Raw genomic sequence first — 12817 nt, forward strand, 5'->3', positions numbered from 1 at the left:
AGAACTCAGGGAATATTGTTCATAGGGTGTTACTTGGGAACAAACTTCAGACAGGAGAGACTGGTGGTGAGAGTATAGTATGTAATGGCTATATGACCATATAATGCAGATATTGTACAACTATTTTAAAAAGTGAGGGGGTAGAATAGGGGGATTAAATGCAAAAATGTTCTTAAATGTTTTCAGCAGTAATATTGGGTAGTATTAGTATTGCTATTCTGAGACAGTTTGGGGATAAATTAAACAAGCAAATATAGATATTCTAATTCTATAATCCCTTGTGTTCTTAAGGACCAGGATTCTCATTTGAAAAAAAGAAGATATAGATATAATACAAATGAGGTTAAATAAAAATAAACACAAATGTATATTGGAAGTATTAGTATATCTATATGTCTATATCACACAAAACTCTCTCCCTATGTATAATATATATTCTCTAGTGTATAGAATGTGTGGGTGTGGTCTTATAGTCTTAGCTCTGTCCTCTGAGAAGCCTAAAGATCTTGTGACCAAGGCAGCAACATGGAGCATCCTTAGTACCAAAATGGTGGTCTTGAAATGTCATTTACCAATAAATAAAGTTAAAGTTTCTCAAAGACATGGATGATTCTCAGAGAAATAGCTGATTCCAATGATTCCTACCTAAGACAGGAAACATACTACATGAGCTAGAAAATTTTGTCAGACCTTGTAGCAAGGGAGGGATCAAAGAGTTCTAGTGGCATAGCAGAAAAACCTCAGGTGAATGGAAGAGGCTCTTGCTGGCCAAAGATGGTCCAATGTGATCTTGCAGAAAGGATATTCATTACAATTAATTAAAATCCATCAAACATGTTTAAATTCATGAATTCATGCAAATATTTTTAAAATAACTGATTACTCTCAGGAAATGATAGGGAACTAATTCATTATCTTGAAAATTGGTAAATAAATAAATACAATCAAACATTTATCTTGCCTTTTCTGCATAAACTAACACCAGGTAAACATATGAAAGCATTTCAATTGATAAATAAAAAGGAAATGTAGAATTAAAAATTTTTTTAAATTATTATTGTTTTTTAACTTAGGTATATAGAAACCTTTAGTTTGTAACCCTTAAAAAGTCACTGGATTGAAGTATTGATCAACAGCTGCTAAGATCACCAAAAAAGAGACAACCAGACATGATATGTCTCTTGATAAAGATGCAATACCACCTGCGGTCTTATCAAAGAGAATCTGGATCCAGCTGTCATTTTGTAGGAAAGTTGGAGGACAGAGGAACCATTTGAAGTGCATCATAACTGTGCAAACAGCAAAACCCAGACTGTGGGAAACTCAACAAGATGAATGCCCTGGGGTTCCTCAACAACTACAGGAAAAGATATGGATGCCAAGTGACTTAAACAGCATATCAAAAGTTTTTAAACGGATAAGACATCCAGAAATGCATGCACACTTGAGTGATAAACTATAAAATATATAAGGAAAGTAGTACTTAAAAAGTCAGGATAATATTTACTTTTGTGGGGATGCGTGGGGGTGCAGCACAGCAGGGGTTTCTGCGTTATCTGGCTAGGTGTATTTGTTGACTTGGGTGGAGGATGCAAGAATGTTCACCTTAGTAACCTAAAAAGCTACACATTTGTTGTTTGCTTATGTCTGTATCTGTATTATATTTTCGAGTAAGAAAGTTTAAAAAATTATACTGAAGAATTATAAGCCATCCCCATCCCTAATTCTCTACTCCAGCTTCAGTGATAAATACTGTTAAAATTTTGGTATTTGTAGACTTTTTGATGCATACAGAAGCATGTACAATATGTAGGCTTTACCTAACTCAGATCAGACTGAAGATGCAGTTTTGAAACCAGCTTTTTCAACTCAGCAATACATCATGGACATCTTTCCAGGTTAAATCATAGAGAGCAGCCATATTCATTTATGATTTAAAAGGGGGATTGTTTTTTAAAATAAAAGCATTCCTTACCAAAAGTTTCAGGCACTAAGCTGCAAAGAAGAGAGGCAGAACATTTCTCAAAACTCACTACCCTCCAAAAAAAGAAATCTTGCCATTGTAACTATGTGTGGTGATGGATGTTAACTTATTGTAAAAATCATTTTGCAATATATACAGTTATCAAATCAATATGTTGTATACCTTAAATGAATGCAATATTATATGTCAGTTATATCTCAATAAAACTGGGGAACAAATCTCACCCCCCAAAAAATAATAAATTAACATAATTCAAGTGGTCTCTCTATATTAATATATATATGGGTAGGAAATGAAAGAGAATTTTACAATTATTTAATCAAAGTTATTTTAATTAAAATATTAAATTTAAGTTTTACTTTTATGGAAGAAAAAACTAAAAGTAAATTAAATTAAATTTCAGATAACTTTATTTTCAACCATGGGAGAGGTGTTTTTCAAGACATTCTTGAAGTAAAGAAAAAATTAGGAAATAATTAAAAGGTCAAAATTATGACATTTCTCTTGATTTGTGTTTCAATTTTAGATAATCACAATTGGTTTTCTGCACATGAAAGTGAGGTAATTTACTTCTTCACCCTCTCCTTCTCCTACCACATGATTTAAAATATATTTTTATTATTTTTACTTTACCAGGATTTGTAACATTTACATTTTGTTTCACAGGTAGAATTCAATTAGCTGTTTGGTTTTAGTTCTGTATTTAAATAGCTTACTTGGTTATCATCAGTACTCTCACCTGTTACCTTGGTGAAATTCATCTCCTTGTCCTTATTAGTTGTATTTATTTTTTCAAGAAAGACTCAAGTGTTTTATTCTCTTGAGTTCTTTCATACTTAAGACATTTCCCTGTGATAAGGTATATAATATTCTTTATTTTCTTTTCTTTCTTTATGTTTTAAAGAGAGGGGAAGAGAAGGAGAAAGAGGTAGAAAAACATCAATGTGCAAAAGAGACATCGATCAGTTGCCTCTTGCACGCCCCTAACTGGGGACCTGGCCTGCAACCCAGGCATGTGCCGTGACTGGGGATCAAACTGACAACCTTTCAGTTTGCAGGCCAGCACTGGACCACACCAGCCAGGGCTAATATTCTTAGGTCATACTTTTATCTCTCTAAACTGTTGACATTGCTTCATTGTCTTCTAGCATTGAGGTGTTTGGAAATATTTGTATCCATCCTATCCACCTCCATGGATGATTTGCCTTTTCTGCCCCAATGCTAAATAATCATTGTCCCTTGACAATTTGTAGTGTAATATGACTATGTCTTGATGTTTGTTCAAAGGAGGTTTGTTTGTTTTTTTTTAACTTTTTCTGGCATACTGTAGAAATTTTCCTCTGCAAACTCAGTTCTTTCTTCATTTTATGAAAAACATTCCTTTATTGGATTACTGAATGTGTATTTTGTTGCATTTGTTGGATTTTCTACACCAGTTAGAGACACCAATTATTCTTATGTTTGATTATCTCCAGGTTCTCTTATTATCTTCTCACTAATTGCTTTACCCCCTCTGTGTTTTCCCTTTGTATTTGTCATAATTATCTCAAGCTCTTTATCCATGCCATTAATTCAATTTTCAATCATGTCTTTCCTGTTATTTGACATTTCTAATTTATGTATTAGATACATAATGGTGTTTCAGTTCTTGATTCATTTCCTTAGCTCTGAAATATCCTTTTACTCTTTTCTGTTATTTATCATCTCAGTTTTGAGGTCTTTTCTCAGATTCATATTCTTATTAAGGTCTTTTTAGTGCAAGGCATTCCCTAGGGATCTCTTGTATCTTGGAGTTGTATTTTCTTCCAGACTGGTTTTTTCATAGTTCACCCATCATTTTTCCCTCCTCTCCATTCCTCCCCTCCCTTTTTTGTCTGTCATCATGTAATTTCTTTACATCTCCCTCTTGTTCAGTAGGGTCAGCTCCAACTAGATCTTTTCGTAACTGTTACATAGTATGGATAGAGTCTCCTTGCCCCTCTGCCCACCTATCTAGGGTGAGTTTGTTGCCCTGTCTCTGAGCTTGTTTTTGTTAATCACATTAGGTATTAGAAGGAGAATCTGTGATCTTTTACTCTACCTTTACCCTGAAGTTTTAGAAAGCTTTTTCTAAAGTGCAAGTTGTATCCTGCCACATCTCGCTTTAAACTCTCTGGTGGTTTATCATAGCTTTTTGGGAAAATGTTTAAACTTCTTAACTTATATCCAAGATCCTTCATTATGTGGCCCACCTACCTCCCTAGTCTCAAGTCTCCTGCCTTTTTCTATCTCATTTGTTAGTTGTTCATGGGAGGCTTTTTGTAAGCCTGGATCAGACTCAGAACCCTTCTCAATGCAGGGGGCCTATTGGCCATCTGCTCTAATTAAATCCCATTCATCCTTGAAAACTCGTACCAGTGTTGTTTTCTCTGGGAAGCTTTCCCAGAATACTTCTCCTTTCCTTGTCCTCCATTGTGTACTTTGGAGCCCCTCTTTTGTACTTTTCTGTCATAAAACTTATCATACTTAATTGTAATCATCTTTTACAGTATAGTATAATGGATTTTGGATCCAGACTTCTGGGTTCAGAAATTAGCTCTGCCTCTTGCTATTTGTATGACTTTGAGGGATATTATATGACTTTTTCTGCCTGTTTCATTAAAAGAATTAAATATATTAATGCATGCAAAGCTTTCATTGAGTACATGCTCAGTAAATTTTATTTACTTTTTTATTGTTATTAAAGGGAGCCATCACTGACAACAATACCACCCAGAGCCGCTGACAACCCGGGAGCTGTCCAAGGTGCTGCTAAAACAATGCTCTTCATCACAGGAAAATGCCCCACCCCCACCCCACTGCACCCCCATCTGTCATACATTTAGCTCCATTCAGGGTAATAGCTTGCCAGCTTTATAAGTGGATGCAGAAGCTGTTTCTCCCTTTGCATTTCTACACCTGGCCTTGGTCACCTCATCAGCTCCATTTTGTGTGACTGAGGTGAGCCTCCTAACTGGTCTCCCTACCTCTGGACCACTTGGTTGACCACGTTCACATTATCCTTCTTCAAATTTATCTTCACATCAACTCATGTCCTTACTTACTAATTCACAAGAAATTTCAAAACAATAGAAACAACTCAAATGGCAACATGAAGGGATAAATGATATCAATGAGAAGTGTGCATTAAGCAGCCAATAAAAATAATTATTAAAGCCATGTAAAAATACAGAAAACCATTTGTTGAGGTAAAATAGCAGAATAAAATATATTTTTAAATTATGCTTAACTCATTTTAACTTTTCTTGTGTAAAACGGTGCTGGCCACAGGTGGCCCCTGGGTCCTGTGCATGGGGACTCTGGTGTGGGTCTTACAAGATGGTCAGCGAATTCCTGCTAGGGAGACCTGGTGAGCACAGTCTCTTTCCAGAGGTCAGGGGTGAGACAGCAGTAGGTCTTGGAGACGGCATCAAAGGTGGCCTTGGCAAAGTTGCCTGGGGTGGCAGTGTAGTCCCTGTCCGAGGTGTAGCAGTCCTTGATGCTGTCCGGCAGCAGCAGCTTCCTGGCCATTGGCTGAGACAATGCTGGTTCCCCTGCTGGTGGGGATGAGACCACCAGCACAGAGTAACATTGACCAGTCAACTTGCCAGGAATGATGTGGGGCTTGTCAGTCTTATTCCCCCAGTAGCCTCATGCACAGAGACAACAGAGAGCTTGGCCAGGGTGATGGCTTCAGGGGTGGTAGTGGCCACTCACTTTGAGCACTTAACACCCAGACCAGCATGTCCACCATAGTCCCCAATGGCGACAGATACCTCGAACCTGGTCCTCTGGCCAGTGTGGGTCTGCTTTTGCATGAGCATAATCTTCAAAACCTCGTCCGTAAGGTGTGCCCCCAGAAAAAGTCACTGATCTCAGATTCCTTGATAGGTGAGGAAAAGAGATACATCTTCACTAGGAACATGACCTTGATTTCCTTGACCAGGTGGCTCAGCTTGGTGAAGGAGATCCACTCCTTATCCTCAGCCTTGCCTCTGCGAGCTCTGTGACCTCAGCCCCAGCCCTGACCCAGACATGACCCTGGCCTCAAATGCTGCTGCCAAATCCCCCACATAAGCCACTACAGCCACCCATTCCAGGGCCCCGGGGCCTCTGTGCCCTCCTGCAGCATGGGCATCATCTGCCATTTGGTATTTCTTTGGAGAAGCTACAATATGATTTAATATCATTCATTCAATTATTAAACATGTATTGAACACCTAGTTTGTGATAGGTCTTAGCAATGTAAGAATTATTAAGACAGTCTCTTCTCTAAAGGTCAGAGTCTAGCAGGATAGATAGTCATGTAAACAGATTACAAACAGAAGTGCATTTGGGCAAAGAGTAGGAAGGAATATGAAAATACGTAAATAACATTAGCAGTGGAAGTGTGGGTGAATTTTGTCTTCGGCAATATCTGTTAGGACGTGAACCCCAGCACAGATCCTCATAGGAGAGAGCAGAATCAAATTCCTCTGGCAAAGGCTACAAGTAAACTTTTCCCACTCTACCCCTGCTTCTTCAGGGTACCTACTAGAAAAGAAAAGAAAAAAAAAAAAAAGAATGAATCAGTGAAGTGCCCAATCCCCAGATGTGGCTCAGAGAAGTCAAATAGGCCTTGACTAGGGCGAGAGAAAAGGAAATGGCATAATAATCATGCAGATCTTCTATAGCAGAATAAATGAATGTTTTTGAGTGACTATGATAATGCAATAAAAAAGAATTGGAAGAAATGTGTATAATGATATCTTGATAAGTATCCCATCCCCTCATTAACTTTCCACCAGGCTTACTTCCCAGCCATGTGCCCCAGGATTCCCTAGGAGATTTGTTACCAAACAAGGATTTGTTGCCCACATGCACAGAAGCCAATACTATGACATTGGCTTTTGGGAAAAGAAAGAACAATTTACTTAATCCTGAATCAGCTTGCAGGAGTCAAGAAGCCCCTCTCAAATCTATCTCCTCAAGCCAGGGTTTGTGTTGGGTTTTAAGGGTTTAGGAGAAATGAGTATGTGGCAATGCTGGCAGGGCAAGTTTTAACTGGAGAAACTTAGAGCCATTTATAAGAAAGGGCTTCAGCACTGGATCTTCCCGGACAATGGACCCTTTGCTTCTGAGAGTGTTCCAGTGTTCAAGTTCCGATTATATCTTAGTCCTCTGGTTTTGGGTGCGGGGAAGGGTGAGAATTTTGCTCTGGGTGAACCTGGAGGTCAAAGTTTTCTCCTCTGTACATGCTTTGAATGCACGGCTTGTGGTTTTGGTCTGTGGTCTCTAAAACACAACTCAATATCTTGTTCGGACCATTTGAGCTGCTTCTGTGATTACATTTTTACCATATTGTTGGTCATTCTGATGTCCCCTGTCAAGAATATTCTTCACTCTTTTTTTTTTTTTAAGCTAAGAAGTCACCTTCTTTGAGAACCCTTTCTTAGTTAACTCCATTCTATTCTAGTATAAATATTTGAAAGTCAGTTTTACCGGATATAAACTTCTTGGCCCACATTGTCACTGCTTTGAAGAAGTTCCAGAGCGAGCAGAGTTTGTGATACATTAACACCCACCTGTCATTGGTTACTCTCATAGGCCTTGGAGTCAGACAAATTTGGGTGAGATCTACTCCACTTATTAGCCATGCAGCCTTTCCAGAGTGTTTAATCTTGATACATTTCAGTTTCCCAATCTGTTGCATGGAGATAATAACTATCTGGTAAGGATTTAACAGTTTTGTAAGGGTGAATCAGACTGACACAGGTAAAATAGCTTGTCGTGGTGCCTGGGACATATAAAGTGCTCAATATGTGTGGTTGGGACCTTTTTTTTTCCTTGACAATATTCTTGATTGGTTTCAGGGAAATAGAAATTGATTCAACTAATAATGTACATCCCCATAGTAGGTATTTAACAGATGCCTTGTGAAGGTTCTAATTTAAGAACATGACAAGGAAAAACAGCATCTCATTACTACTACTGCATTTCCAAATGGAGGATGACAGACTGGTAAGAAGTTATGTTAATCAGTAACATTTCTTATCTACAAAAATGACTAAATTATTCATTTCTCTTTTACTAATATTTATGTGAAATTGTAAACTGGTTAATTTTTGCTCAGTTTTATATCAAATGTATGTTACATTAATAATTAATGGAAGAAGTTAGACTGACCTCCAGATCCTAGCACATTTCCTGCTGTATTTAAGAAGGAAACCTATGATGCTGGCCTGCAGATCAATAGGGTTGAATATCAGTGTTGTTTTTAACTGGTGGAGATGCTGTTACACAATTAAGAAAAAAGGGGAAAACATAAAATGTTCTCAAATATTTGGAGGTTTCAAGGAAACAAATAATATGTCTGAGTTTAGAAGGCTAATGAAAGTGTGATAATATGAAATAAAGATATAACTCATTATGAAAACACTTTGAAGTTCATTTGAATATATGAAAGAAATAAAGACCCTCCTCCTCACTCTCCCTGCATCAAAAAGAGGAAATCTGATTCAATCTAGTTTCACTTTTAAATTGGTTCTTTGAGTTAGTTAATGGTGGTATTGAAAACATGGGGATTTCCATAGATGAGCAATTTGTGTTCTATTAGCATCTGATGTGTTGTCATTTGCTCAGTACAGTTGAATAATTTCCTTGGTTTCTGAAGGGAATTTAAAAATTATTCTGGCTAACTAATACTTGAAGATCACCCTAACAATTACTTAACTGAAACTCTCCCATTCACACTAGGGGTCTTATTCAAGTTTAGTAAAAAAAAAAGTTAACATTAATTGAATTAGGTATTGCATTCATAAGGCAAAGAATGTTAATTAAAAGGAGGAGAGGGGGGTAGTGTTGTAGAAACAGCATAAGCAGTGTAAAACAAGGGGCTGTGGTAAGCTATTTACACAGATCAATGAATGAAGTTTCTAAGATTCCCCACAATGCTGAGCACAATATATTCACATGACAATACTCAAAAGCAAGAACTTTACTTCTGGACAGGTCCTTAACACATCTTATATAGTCCAATGAAGATGTTAATGGCCAGAGATGGGAAGCTACTAGTTTGACCTATGAAAAGAGTTCATGTTTCTACTTTGAGTAACACCTTTCCACTGCTGTACCTTTCATATGAAGCAGAGCACAGGAGGACAGCAAAGCATGGTCATTGGTGACCCTGGAGTCAGACTGAGTTCAAATCCTGGCTGTGCCACTAACAAGCTGTGTGACCTTGGGCAAATTACTTACCCTCTCTGAGTCTTAGTATCTACCTCCAAAAATCCATGAAATCACAGTACTCACTTTATAGGGCTGTCTGGATTTAAAATGATAATAAGTAAAGCCCATGGTGCATAAGTAAGTACACTTAATTATTTCCCCAAAGGCAAAACATCAAAGGCCAATCTGAAGAGCTTCATATCAAGGAAGGAAAAAACCCACTGTATGCAGATCATAAGTTAAAGTAAAATGACTTAACAGGCTTCATTAATTTTCTTTCTTTACTTTTTCTCCTAATATATGTCACCCCTTCTTTTATCTGTGCTGGTAGGCACCAAAGAGAAATTCGGACAAAACTTTTTTATTCATTTGAGTCATAAATGTACTTAATCTGTTTAATATTTGATCTCCATAGCGCCCCTGATACTCCATCAATGTCAGAAAATTACAACAGTATTCCTTTGACAGTGGTGATAAGTAGGGATCTGCCAGGCAATGTAGAAGCCAAAACAGTGGGCAGCAAGCAGTGTTTACCCAGCACAAGCCTTTGCATTCTCCTTATGTCTGCCTGCTTACCTGTCACAGCGGCTTTTGAAAATGCAAGCGTCCTTGTGTGCTTTTCAAAAGATTTTTCAAACAAAACAAAACAAAAAAACCAAGGGACTTTTTCTTTTGTTTACATCAAATTCAGGCTGCCTTGAGTTCTGTGCTGTTTGATTTACTTTGTTCAGCCAAGCCATAGAAACCAAATAGAGAAAGGCCAGCTTTCTTTCTGGAAGACACTCACAACCTCATGTCATCCTACACTTGTTCTTGAGGATTTGGATGTTGCATTCCCCTGGCTCAAGGGTGCGCAGTGTTTTCATGGTCCTGAGGAATATTCTCCCCTCCCTCTTTTTCCCAGAAGCATTAGGTTTTGGGGATGGACTATCCCTGCTGTTTGGAGAAGATGTGGGGAGCCGTCTGTGAAGAGGAAGCTCTGCAAGCAGGGGTTTGCAGGAAGACTTCTGGGTTCTGTAGCAGTACTGGGGTGCAGACCCCTACCCCTGCTGAGCTGCTTCACCTGGAGACAACTAGACCATCTCTGCTCCGTGAAGCTGTCTTCCCCCCAGCCGTGGGTTCATCTGCTGCTTCCCACTCTTCACTCTCACCCTACCCCACCGGGCTCCATCCCTCAAAAGGTTTATAATGCCCAGGACTTGCCTAGGATAATCACAGACTCTAAAGTATAGGATATGGTAAATAGTGTCGCTATAGAATAACAATAAAAATGATAAAAATAAATAAAGACTAGGATTAAACACCAGCGGGCCATCCTCCCATATTACAGAGAGAATAGAAGTACTTTTAAGGTGCTGAGAACTCCATCTCAGTTCTCCACCAATCCTCTCTTGCTCCTTAAACTTGGTTACCCCAAAGGTCGACCGCAACGTTCAACTGCAACCTTCTCTGACTCAGAGCTGGGGACGACCACAGGGCAGTCACCGGGGACCACCTCCTCTGTGGGTCGGGAGGGGGTGAAGCGGCTCCGGGAAGTGGGGACGCCTCAACGCGGAAAGAAAGTCCCCGGGGCTGGGAGGCCCCCGCTGCCCGCGCCCCGCCCCCGCGGAGGCCGCCGCCCGCTCGGTGGCCGCGGCGCACGCGTGTGCGGGCGGGGGCAGCGCCGCGCTCCCCTGCGGCCCTGCGCCACCTTCGGTCCTGTCCACCCGGCGCACGAGGCCGGTCGCGACGGTCCCGGCACCATGAGGAGGGTGAGTGCGCTGTGGCCCCAGAGGCGCGAGGGAGCAGGTGGCGAATGGGCATACGAGCGTGAGAGCTCGTCCCCCGGTTCCGGGCCGCTGCCGCCGCGGGCCGGGAAGCCTCGCAGAGGAGATGGGAGGGAAGGGCTAGGGGCGACGGGTGTCTCGCGGGGCTGCAGCAGTGGCCTGTGTGGGGAAGCCCTCGGTCGACACGAGAGTTCAAGGGGTGCTGTGGGGTCCTTCCCCGCCTGAGCGCCCTCGGCCCCGCGCTCCCTGACGCGGCGAGGACACGTCGGGGCTCTCTCCCCGCGCCTTCCGAGGGGCTATTCCCAGCGCCCCCCGTGTCGGGCTTTTAAGGGAGACCCTTCCGAGGAGCCTCTTGCCGGGCGCCCTGCCCGCCCAGCTCCTTTCGCAGCTGGGTTCTGCTGCTCAGCCCCTTTGCTCTTTCCCCGGGAGCCTCGGGAACTTTGCCACCGGGCGTCGTCGGTGGGGCACCCTCGGCGCACACCCCCGGGAGGGCGGGCCTCCCTCCGCAGCCGGTGGGTGACAGGAAGAGTATGTGTATGTGTTTCGGGGAGGGGGTCCTCACACCTCACCTCCAGAAATGCCGTGGCTTCTGGAATTTGGAAGGCTCAAGGACGTGTGAATTCAAATGACTCCCTCCGCGCCTGAGAGCTAGGCGCTGCCCGCTGGCAGGAGCAGCGGGGAGCCCCGCAGGAGGCGCCCTCCGAGGCGGCTGCTTTCTGGAGCAGGTGCGAGGGTCCCTGAGCGTACTCCGCCCCATCCAGGCGGCCCCAGTGGTAAAGCTCTGCAGGAACCGGGTGGGGATTGGAACTGCTCGTTGTCAGCCGCGGAGATCACGCACGCAGGCCCTGCGCAGCTTCATCTTTCCTGCCTACGAGGGAGCTCTACTACTGGAAAGTGGTGGTGATTTCATAGGCTACGGGTCCCAGCGTGCTGTTTGCATCTGAGCCTTGGGGACAGAAGCAGCTTTAATCAAACGCAGGATCACGGCACTTACGGAGTAGAAGGGAAGTAGGCATTTTCCCAGACTTCCTAAAGCCAACCCCGATGACAGTTTAGGCGTCAAGGAAAAGGTATTGGGTGTTTTCTGAAGAAACAAGGGTGAGAAGAAATGGGAAAAATGGAATAAGACTTTTCAGTAGAGCCTTTGAATTTCTCTGGGTTGGACTTTGGGGTTGCCTTGTTACTAAATTATGTGTGTGCCTATTATTTTAGTCACCTGAGTGGACCTTTCGGAGATTTTTTTTCGTCTCAGCTGCTAGGTTGCTTCAAAGGGAACTCTGGCCTGAGGTTTGCAGATGGTGCCAGAATTGTCTTGTGTGTGTGGCTGGGGGGTGGGGGGTGGGGGGTGGAGGGGGTGGAGGGGGTAGGGGAAGTGTATTTGGAGGGGATGTAGAACAAGTATGAATTGGCCCCAGCTGCCTCTGGAAAGTCTGTTAGTGAGCTGACATGGAAATTTACCTGGCTTACCTTTTGGATTTAGTCCAGATCTGCTCAGGTGTTTTTGAGGTGGACAGGATTCCAGCCAGGCTGACCAGCTAGTTTGAACGCCTGGCATTTGTTGGAGTAGCAGAAATGGAAACTGGAGGGGTTACCTGTTTGAACTCCAAATGCAGGGGTCAGCAACCTGATTTTATCCTCAGTGCCATCGGGTTATTAAGGAAAGCCACTGGGATGGGACCTGTAGGCCTAAGTAAAGTGTCTTAGAGGGAGAATCAAGATTTGGAGATGGAGGGCCTTGATTAGAATACAGGGTACCTCAGAGATATTGCAGGTTTGGTTCCAGGTCCCCATAATAAAGTGAATATCACAATAAAGCAAGTCATGATCTTTTTGCTGGTGGAGG

At 42.0% G+C, this 12817-nt stretch overlaps 1 pseudogene; it reads right to left on the reverse strand.

Annotated features, from left to right (window-relative positions):
* Positions 1-5258: 5258 nt before the first annotated feature.
* Positions 5259-11731, reverse strand: LOC150012575 (small ribosomal subunit protein uS5 pseudogene; annotated as a pseudogene).
* Between the last annotated feature and the right edge of the window lie 1086 nt (positions 11732-12817).

The sequence above is a fragment of the Furipterus horrens genome, unplaced genomic scaffold (assembly GCF_987537825.1).
Source record: "Furipterus horrens unplaced genomic scaffold, mFurHor1.1.pri manual_scaffold_4, whole genome shotgun sequence".
Lineage (NCBI taxonomy): Eukaryota > Metazoa > Chordata > Mammalia > Chiroptera > Furipteridae > Furipterus > Furipterus horrens.